Genomic DNA, 10,906 nt, shown 5'->3' on the forward strand with positions numbered 1-10,906 from the left:
TTTAAGTTTTTTCTAGATTGATGCTAAAAAAATGCCACTTCCTTCTTAAAGATACACACATTATAAGTTTCTGGAATATCTTTTAAAATTGGGCTTATTAATTTCTAGATCGTGGATTGTGAGGGTATCCTCAGAATGGCTTTATGGTTTTCTGGAGCCCTTGCACATTTCTGCAAAATTGTCTATTTATATTTGAGGGGGGCGTTGGGAGAAGAATGTATCAAAGCCTTAATTACACCTCCACTTTCAGTATCCCCAATAAAAGTATATTGCAGAATCAAAGGAATTTTGATTTCCCCAGCCCCAAGCAAAAGAGAACTGCAGGAAGGGCTATGGCTTTTATAACTTTGCGGGCTTTCTATCGGTTACAGAAGCACCCCCCTATTTGTTAAGGTGCTTTTCAGATTTTGATCCCATTATTGTCATTGAAGGAGTCTGATACTAGTCGTCCTTCTGGGTTCTGTGTAAGAATATTAAACCTCGGCCTTCAGGGAATACAAAGATTCAAGCAAGTGTTTAATATTTAGAACTCAGCATCTTTTCAGATTGGTTAAATTACTCTGAATATGTCACCTTACACAAGTAACTTTGAAGGTGGCAATGGCCACCACAGATAGCTATTGAAGAATTGGTCTTTAATTTTTTTAATTAATTAAATAATTTAAATTTAAACAACCACATGTGACTAATGTGTACCACTTTGAACGGTGCAGGTCTAGAAAATTACCTGCCTAGAAAAATTTCGGAAGCATTTCTTGTAGGAACCATGTTGACAAGTTGTCATTCTTCAAGCATAATGGCGGTTTCAGAAAATTCCAAATTCTATACTACTTTTTGAAACTTTATATTGATATTTCTAAAATGTCCTGGTCTTTTGATTTATTTATATCTGCTATGTTGATATTTAGTGTCCCTATTAAAAGTAATGGAATAGCCTAAACTTTTACATGAGTTTATTTTCTCATTTATGTTTCTCATTTATTGCTTTTTTCAAAAGAATTACTAAAAAGAAATCACCAAAAGATCTGATGGACATAATTTATTGGGTTTTATTCCTATATCATGTCATTCTTTTTGCACAAAGTTTAACAAGTGGTCCCAATTAACAATTAAAAAAAAAGAAAGAAAGAAAGAAAGCTTGCTTTAGAACTTGAATGGCTATATTAAAATAGATATTTGTCTTTTGCCAATATATTTCCTCAGTTTTATATAGCATTTAGCCCATGACAGTTTGCTGTCTTATTTTATTCACTCTCCCACTTTTTAAAAGATATGACTTAAAAAAAAATAATGACAATTTATCTGACAGTTGACAATGTGAACTATTAGCAGTGGATTTTCTTTTTCAACATTTGACCTTTTGGTACAAATAACACACTAAAAAGATGTCTCTTAAAATAATATACCCAATAGTTTTCATTAAAAAATAATATTGTTTTGCGGGCTCCTGGGTGGCTTAGTGATTAAGTGTCCAGCTTTAGCTCAGGCTATGATGTCACGGTCTGTGAGTTCAAGCCCCACATCGGGCTCTGTGCTGGCAGCTCAGAGCCGGGGCCTGCTTCAGATTCTGTGTCTCATTCTCTCTCTGCCCCTTCCCCACTCGCACACTGTCTCTCTCTCTCTCTCTCAAAAATAAAATAAAAACATTAAAAAAATAAAAATAATATTGTTTTTAATATTTTCTTACTGCTTGTATTTTCCTGTAGTTTCACTTTTCAAAAACTGGTGAGCATATATGTGTTTTTTTTTTAAATTTTCATTTATTCTTCTGAATGTTGGCTTGTGTTGTTTCAATATTATTTAGAGTGAAACTTTCTGTACTCATTTTTGCTCTTTACTTAAAGTCAAATTCAATGTCCTGGCTTGCTTTGTGGGTCTAAATAAATTTATTTAAGGAAGCACCCTAACTTACCTTAAAACCTTAATTCAGCATTACATCATAGTAGAGTAGTCCATGAATCTTTGTGTTAAAAAGACAATTGAAGCTTCCTAGTACTTTAACTACAGTTTTTTAACTCTCATTAACTTGTTGAGATAGTTCATCTATAGAATAACTATATCTGTTGTACTAAGGTCTATTAGTCTATAATTATTAAATTGTTGGAGTGTTTAAAATATTAAATGGTCGATTTGAATCTTTGGAGGGTTAATATTATTCCCAAGCATGAATTTTGAGAAAAAACAGAACACACCTAATTACTCAGGAGAAAACAGTGCTCAAAACAACAAGAAAATAAAATGGGGGAAATGGGAACAGAGAGATGGGAGTGTGAATTACAAGGTATCACAGTATCACAGAGGAGTAAAAGCAAGGCATACAATTTCTTTTTGTGCATACTGACATTTTCCCAAACTTTTTGTTTTGATTTGATTTGTCTATCCATTTCTCCTTTTTCTGATAACTCATTCATATTCATAAAGTTAATGAAATTATCAACTTACTAGTAAACTTTACTATCCCATATCAAATAATTTGAGAAAATATTCTTACTGGTCAGGAAATGCTTATCAAACCAACCAAACAACTAAAAAATGAACATCTTCCCTAATTTGGAAACACCTTTTAATTCACAGATTTTACATTGTTTGAATCATTTAGTTAAGATGCTTGGAATAAGAGAAACCATAATCATAGCTATTTCAGAGAATACTTCAAAACTTAGAGGATGTAATCTCAATCTTACAGTAAACTGAAATATTTAGTAACAGATAATTTTACTTCTCTGTGTTCATTCAGTAAACTGATAAATCTTAGAATGTGGATTTGCAAGATTCTATGTTATGTTGACAAATGAGCCATACTTATGCTTAATTCACATCATTCAACGTAACTCCAACATGAAATGCCAACCTGTGATCTGGGTTTTGCAGCCTTATGTTAATCATAAACACACACCTAATGTTAACAGGGAAAAATAAGCAAGAATTTCTATTAATACTAAGGTAGTATGTATTTTTATTTTTTTTTAAATTTTTTTCAACGTTTTTTTATTTATTTTTGGGACAGAGAGAGACAGAGCATGAACAGGGGAGGGGCAGAGAGAGAGGGAGACACAGAATCGGAAACAGGCTCCAGGCTCCGAGCCATCAGCCCAGAGCCTGACGCGGGGCTCGAACTCACGGACCGCGAGATCGTGACCTGGCTGAAGTCGGACGCTTAACCGACTGCGCCACCCAGGCGCCCCAGGTAGTATGTATTTTTAACATTTCTCTTGAAACATCCTGAAATGGCAGTGTTGACTTTTGCTCCTTCATTTTGCTTCCTTCATTTCTCCTTTTCTCCTTTTGAAATACAGTCTCAAGACATTAGTGAAACTGATAACAGAAGCAAAATTATTAGAAGTCATTATGTCAGACAAAAGCCAAAGCACATACCACAACAGTGATCTCACATGAAGACTTTAAAAAATATTCTCATTGACATCATAACTTTTCTTCCTAATCATCAGAAATGGTTCAATTATTTAAAAAATAAGTAAATTTTCCAAAACTGTGCTAGGGTTTTTTAAAGGGTAGAACTTTTTAATAGATCTCAGAGAACTTAAACAAATAGAACTGCCCATAACTTCACATCATCATTCTTTTTGTTGTTAAAGGCAACAATCAGTGATAATGTTGGCAGCTAATAGCGTAACAGTTAAGATTTGACATCGACCTCTGACAGCACATTTTAGATTCCATTTATTACTGAGACATCAGCTAACAAAGATCGGAAAGGACAGTCTGCCCCTCCCACATCCACTTTGGTGTGTTACAGCAGAAGTAAATTGATTTAAGTGACAAAGTCTCAATTACCACTGTTCTTTTCACGCAATATTTAATGGATTCTAAATCTGTGGAGAGAATCATACTCAGACAGTGTCTAATTCTAAATAGCATCGTAACCATAAAAATGTGACTCCTCTGTCAGCCCAACATAGGCCTCCTATGGAAGATTTTAAAAGAACCATGCACAGAGCTGCAAATATTTCATTTTAACTTCCATCCCATCCCATGCTGTGATGTTTTCCTTGTTCCTTATGTGCGGGTCAGTCTGCATATTTCCCACAGAATTCCCGCAGAGGACCTTTGACTTGTACACAAAGTTATAAAAACATTTGGTTGAGCTAGGCTACGAAATAAGGAGACACATTCCAAAACTTTACCCTGTAAAATCCTATGAAAATAGTTACAAAGAGAAAGCTAATTACCTGAGTGGGAAGTTGCCTTTATTCAATTTCTTTATTGTAATTTTTAAAATGTTTCCACAAATCCCATGGAAACTACTATCAGTAACTTAAAATCAAAATACACACATGTAAATATATTTTCTTTGCCTACGTTGGTGGCCTGAAGATGGTAATGGGGGAAAAACTTGTTTTGAGTGAACTCTGATATCAAGAACGGTACTACATCCTCTACATGGCATAGTCAAGAGTGTTCTTACTTTCCAAAAGGTACCTTTGAGTTAAGTAGATTTTTGTGTGAGCGCAGGTTAGAGGGGTGGCAGTTGGTGTTTATTACGTGGCTATTTGGTTCATAATATTGAAACCAGCATGTTCTAGAAGTGAAGATATTAATTAATTAAAACAAGGTAAGTCACCTTCTTTAAACCAATTAAAAACAAAGTATCACAGAGTGGTTTTTGGTTTTCTCAAGGCCTAGTCATTAAATCTGTTCTTAATTGCTGTAACACATATCCCTAACTTCAAAAGTCACTTCAGGAATTTTGGCATTACCACATGTGATATTACAATCTTTTTGGTTTTCTGAACAGGTAGATTAGGGATAATATTAATATTAAATTAATTTAATCTTAGTGCTAAATTGAAGCTGTGCAACAACGTGTGGTGAGGTGAGGAGATAGAACGTTCACTGCCTAGCTTCCTAAGCTAATTGGCTTCCTGGTGTTTTGCCTTTCAAAAGGGCACCCTAGAGGGCCCCGCAGTTCCGCACCACTCCAGGGACTATCCAAAATGATGAAACGGAAGAATTCCCCTCAAAAAAAAGTCTAGGAAATAATGACAGCTAACGAACGGATCAAAAATGATTTAAACAATATAACAGAAAGTGAATTTAGAATAATAGTCGTAAAATTAATTGCTGGGCTTGAAAACAGTATAGAAGACAGCAGAGAATCTCTTGCTACAGAGATCAAGGGACTAAGGAACAGCCAGGAGGAGCTTAAAAAATGCTATTAATGAGCTGCAAAATAAAATGGAGACGACCACGGCTCGGACTGAAGAGGTAGAGGAGAGAATAGGTGAACTAGAAGATAAAATTATGGAAAAAGAAGAAGCTGAGAAAAATAGAGATAAAAAAATTCAGGAGTACGAGGGGAAAATTAGAGAACTAAGTGATTCACTAAAGAGAAATAATCTACGCATAATTGGTATTCCAGAGGAGGAAGAGAGAGGGAAAGGTGCTGAAGGTGTACTTGAAGAAATAATAGCTGAGAACTTCCCTGATCTGGGGAAGGAAAAAGGCATTGAAATCCAAGAGGCACAGAGAACTCCCTTGAGACATAACTTGAATCGATCTTCTGCACGACATATCATAGTGAAACTGGCAAAATACAAGGATAAAGAGAAAATTCTGAGAGCAGCTGGGGATAAACATGCTCTAACATATAAAGGGAGACCTATAAGACTCGTGACCAATCTCTCTACAGAAACTTGGCAGACCAGAAAGGAATGGCAGGAGATCTTCAATGTGATAAACAAAAAATATGCAGCTGAGAATCCTTTATCCAGCAAGTCTGTCATTTAGAATTGAAGGAGAGATAAAGGTCTTCCCAAACAAACAAAAACTGAAGGAATTTGTCACCACTAAACCAGCCCTACAAGATATCCTAAGGGGGATCCTGTGAGACAAAGTACCAGAGACATTGCTACAAGCATGAAACCTACGGACATCACAATGACTCTAAACCCATATCTTTCTATAATAACACTGAATATAAATGGACTAAATGCACCAACCAAAAGACATAGGGTATTAGAATGGATAACAAAAACAAGACCCATCTATTTGCTGTCTACAAGAGACTCATTTTAGACCTGAGGACACCTTCAGATTGAGAGTGAGGGGATGGAGAACTATGTATCATGCCACTGGGTGTCAAAAGAAAGCTGCAGTAGCTATACTTATATCAGACAAACTAGACTTTAAATTAAAGGCTATAACAAGAGATGAATAAGGGCATTATATAATAATCACAGAGTCTATCCATCAGGAAGAGCTAACTTATATATGTCTATGTGCCGACTACAGGAGGCCCCAGATATACAAACCAATTACTCATAAACATAAGCAACCTAATTGATAAGAATGTGGTAATTGCAAGGGACTTTAAAACTCCACTTACAGAAATGGATAGATCATCTAGACACACGGTCAATAAAGAAACAAGGGACCTGAATGATACATTGGATCAGATGGATTTGACAGATATATTTAGAACTCTGCATCCCAAAGCAACAGAATATACTTTCTTCTCGAGTGCACATGGAACATTCTCGAAGATAGATCACATACTGGGTCACAAAAGACCCCTTCATAAGTATACAAGAATTGAGATCATACCATGCATACTTTCAGACCACAATGCTATGAAGCTTGAAAACAAACACAGGAAAAAATCTGGAAAACCTCCAGGGCATGGAGGTTAAAGAACACCCTATTAAAGAATGATGGGTCAACCAGGCAATTAGAGAAGAAATTAAAAAATATATGGAAACAAATGAAAATGAGTACACAACAATACAAACACCTGGGATGGGCAGTCCTGAGAAGAAAATACATTGCAATCCAGGCCTATCTCAAGAAACAAGAAAAATCCCAAATGCAAAATCTAACAGCACACCTAAAGGAAAGAGAAGCAGAACAGCAAAGGCAGCCTAAACCCAGCAGAAGAAGAGAAATAATAAAGATCAGAGCAGAAATAAACAATATAGAATCTAAAAACCCTGCAGAGCAGATCAATGAAACCAAGAGTTGGTTTTTTGAAAAAACAAACAAAATTGATAAAACTCTAGCCAGGCTTCTCAAAAAGAAAAGGGAGATGACCCAAATAGATAAAATCATGAATGAAAATGAAATTATTGGGGCGCCTGGGTGGCGCAGTCGGTTAAGCGTCCGACTTCAGCCAGGTCACGATCTCGCGGTCCGTGAGTTCGAGCCCCGCGTCAGGCTCTAGGCTGATGGCTCGGAGCCTGGAGCCTGTTTCCGGTTCTGTGTCTCCCTCTCTCTCTGCCCCTCCCCTGTTCATGCTATGTCTCTCTCTGTCCCAAAAATAAATAAAAAACGTTGAAAAAAAAAAAAAAAAAAAAAAAAAAAAAAAAAAAAAAGAAAATGAAATTATTACAACCAATCCCTCAGAGATACAAGCAATTATCAGGGAATACTATGATAAATTATATGCCAACAAACTGGACAACCTGGAAGTAATGGACAAATTCCTAAACACCCACACGCTTCCAAAACTCAATCAGGAGGGAATAGAAAGCTTGAACAGACCCATAACCAGTGAAGAAATTGAATCAGTTATCAAAAATCTCCCAAGAAGTTAAGAGTCCAGGACCAGATGGCTTCCCTGAGGAGTTCTACCAGACGTTTAAAGCAGATATAATACCTGTCCTTCTCAAGCTATTCCAAGAAATAGAAAGGGAAGGAAAACTTCCAGACTCATTCTAGGAAGCCAGTATTACTTTGATTCCTAAACCAGACAGAGGCCCAGTAAAAAAAGAGAACTACAGGCCAATATCTCTGATGAATATGAATGCAAAAATTCTCAATAAGATACTAGCAAATCGAATTCAACAGCATATAAAAAGAATTATTCACCATGATCAAGTGGGATTCATTGCTGGGATGCAGGGCTGGTTCAACATTTGCAAATCAATCAATGTGATGCATCACATTAATAAAAGAAAAGATAAGAACCATATGATCCTGTCAATCGATGCAGAAAAGGCCTTTGACAAAATCCAGCACCCTTTCTTAATAAAACCCTCAAGAAAGTCGGGATAGAAGGAACATACTTAAAGATCATAAAAGCCATTTATGAAAAGCCCACAGCTAACATCATCCTCAATGGGGAAAAACTGCGAGCTTTTTCCCTGAGATCAGGAACACGACAGGGATGTCCACTCTCACTGCTGTTGTTTAACATAGTGTTGGAAGTTCTAGCATCAGCAATCAGACAACAAAAGGAAATCAAAGGCATCAAAATTGGCAAAGATGAAGTCAAGCTTTCACTTTTTGCAGATGACATGATATTATACATGGAAAATCTGAAAGACTCCACCAAAAGTCTGCTAGAACTGATACATGAATTCAGCAAAGTTGCAGGATAAAAATCAATGTACAGAAATCAGTTGCATTCTTATACACTAATAATGAAGCAACAGAAAGACAAAGAAACTGATCCCATTCACAATTGCACCAAGAAGCGTAAAATACCTAGGAATAAATCTAAACAAAGATGTGAAGGATCTGCATGCTGAAAACTATAGAAAGCTTATGAAGGAAATTGAAGAAGATATAAAGAAATGGAAAAACATTCCGTGCCCATGGATTGGAAGAATAAATATTGTGAAAATGTCAATACTACCCAAAGCTATCTACACATTCAATGCAATCCCAATCAAAATTGCACCAGCATTCTTCTCGAAGCTAGAACAAGCAATCCTAAAATTCATATGGAACCACAAAAGTCCCCGAATAGCCAAAGTAATTTGGAAGAAGAAGACCAAAGCAGGAGGCATCAGAATCCCAGACTTTAGCCTCTACTACAAAGCTGTAATCATCAAGACAGCATGGTATTGGAACAAAAACAGACACATAGACCAATGGAATAGAATAGAAACCCCAGAACTAGACCCACAAAAGTATGGCCAACTAATCTTTGACAAAGCAGGAAAGAATATCCAAAGGAAAAAAGACAGTCTCTTTAACAAATGGTGCTGGGAGAACTGGACAGCAACATGCAGAAGAATGAAAGTAGACCACTTTCTTACACCATTCACAAAAATAAACTCAAAATGGATAAAGGACCTGAATGTGAGACAGGAAACCATCAAAACCCTAGAGGAGAAAGCAGGAAAAGACCTCTCTGACCTCAGCCGTAGCAATCTCTTACTCGACACATCCCCAAAGGCAAGGGAATTAAAAGCAAAAGTGAATTACTGGGACCTTATGAAGATAAAAACCTTCTGCACAGCAAAGGAAACAACCAGCAAAACTAAAAGGCAACCAACGGAATGGTAAAATATATTTGCAAATGACATATCGAACAAAGGGTAGTATCCAAAATCTATAAAGAGCTCACCAAACTCCACACCTGAAAACAAATAACCCAGTGAAGAAATGGGCAGAAAACATGAATAGACACTTCTCTAAAGAAGACATCCAGAGGGCCAACAGGCACATGAAAAGATGCTCAACATCGCTCCTCATCAGGGAAATACAAATCAAAACTACACTGAGATATCACCTCACGCCAGTCAGAGTGGCCAAAATGAACAAATCAGGAGACTATAGATGCTGGAGAGGATGTGGAGAAATCGGAACCCTCTTGCACTGTTGGTGGGAATGCAAATTGGTGCAGCCGCTCTGGAAAGCAGTGTGGAGGTTCCTCAGAAAATTAAAAATAGACCTACCCTATGACCCAGCGGTAGCACTGCTAGGAATTTACCCAAGGGATACAGGGGTACTGATGCATAGGGGCACTTGTACCCCCATGTTTATAGCAGCACTCTCAACAATAGCCAAATTATGGAAAGAGCATAAATGTCCATCAACTGATGAATGGATAAAGAAATTGTGGTTTATATACACAATGGAGTACTACGTGGCAATGAGAAAGAATAAAATATGGCCCTTTGTAGCAACATGGATGGAACTGGGTAGTGTGATGCTAAGTGAAATAAGCCATACAGAGAAAGACAGGTACCATGTGTTTTCACTCTTATGTGGATCCTGAGAAACTTAACAGAAACCCATGGGGGAGGGGAAGGAAAAAAACCAAAGAGGTTAGAGTGGGAAAGAGCCAAAGCATAAGAGACTGTTAAAAACTGAGAACAAACTGAGGGTTGATGGGGGGTGGGAGGGAGGGGAGGGTGGGTGATGGGTATTGAGGAGGGCACCTTTTGGGATGAGCACTGGGTGTTGTATGGAAACCAATTTGACAGTAAATTTCATATATTGAAAAATAAATAATTAAAAATAAATCCTCCCCCCCAAAACAAAACAAAACAAAAGGATACCCTAATTAAGGGTGAGTTTACTATGATAGCATACTCCCCGTTTGGGTTGAAAGAGTTTGTCAATGCTGGGTTTTATGGGAAAGGAAAAGGCTTTGCCGCTGTTTAGCACACCTGTCCAGTGGTCTTTCATATGTAACTTATCCTTTCATGAAGTTTGATGAAACATTTTCCAGATCGAAAATGAAATTTTGAAACTTATACACCATGGTTCTTTATAAAATATTACCATTCTTCTTCCTGCCTTCCTGCAGCACTCCCTATAGCTTTGAAAGCTTTTGGTAGACATCCTGTAATGCTTAATATCCAGATGGTCAGAACATTCCAGAAGACCTGAAGGAGGGGAACATGTATTCCAGGGCTAGGACATAGACCAACACATACTACTCCTATTGACTGTGTGTCCCTTTCAAGTTTTCTGTCCCTTTAATCTTTCTCTTTCCTTATGCTTCCTTTTATTTAATTTAATTTAATTTTTAATTTATTTTAGTTTATTTAAAAAAATTTTTTTTAACATTTATTTATTTTTGAGACAGGGAGAGAGAGAGCATGAACAGGGGAGGGTCAGAGAAAGAGGCAGACACAGAATCCGAAACAGGCTCCAGGCTCTGAGCTGTCAGCACAGAGCCCGATGCGGGGCTCGAACCCACGGACCGCGAAAT

The sequence above is a fragment of the Neofelis nebulosa genome, chromosome 6, assembly GCF_028018385.1.
Source record: "Neofelis nebulosa isolate mNeoNeb1 chromosome 6, mNeoNeb1.pri, whole genome shotgun sequence".
Lineage (NCBI taxonomy): Eukaryota > Metazoa > Chordata > Mammalia > Carnivora > Felidae > Neofelis > Neofelis nebulosa.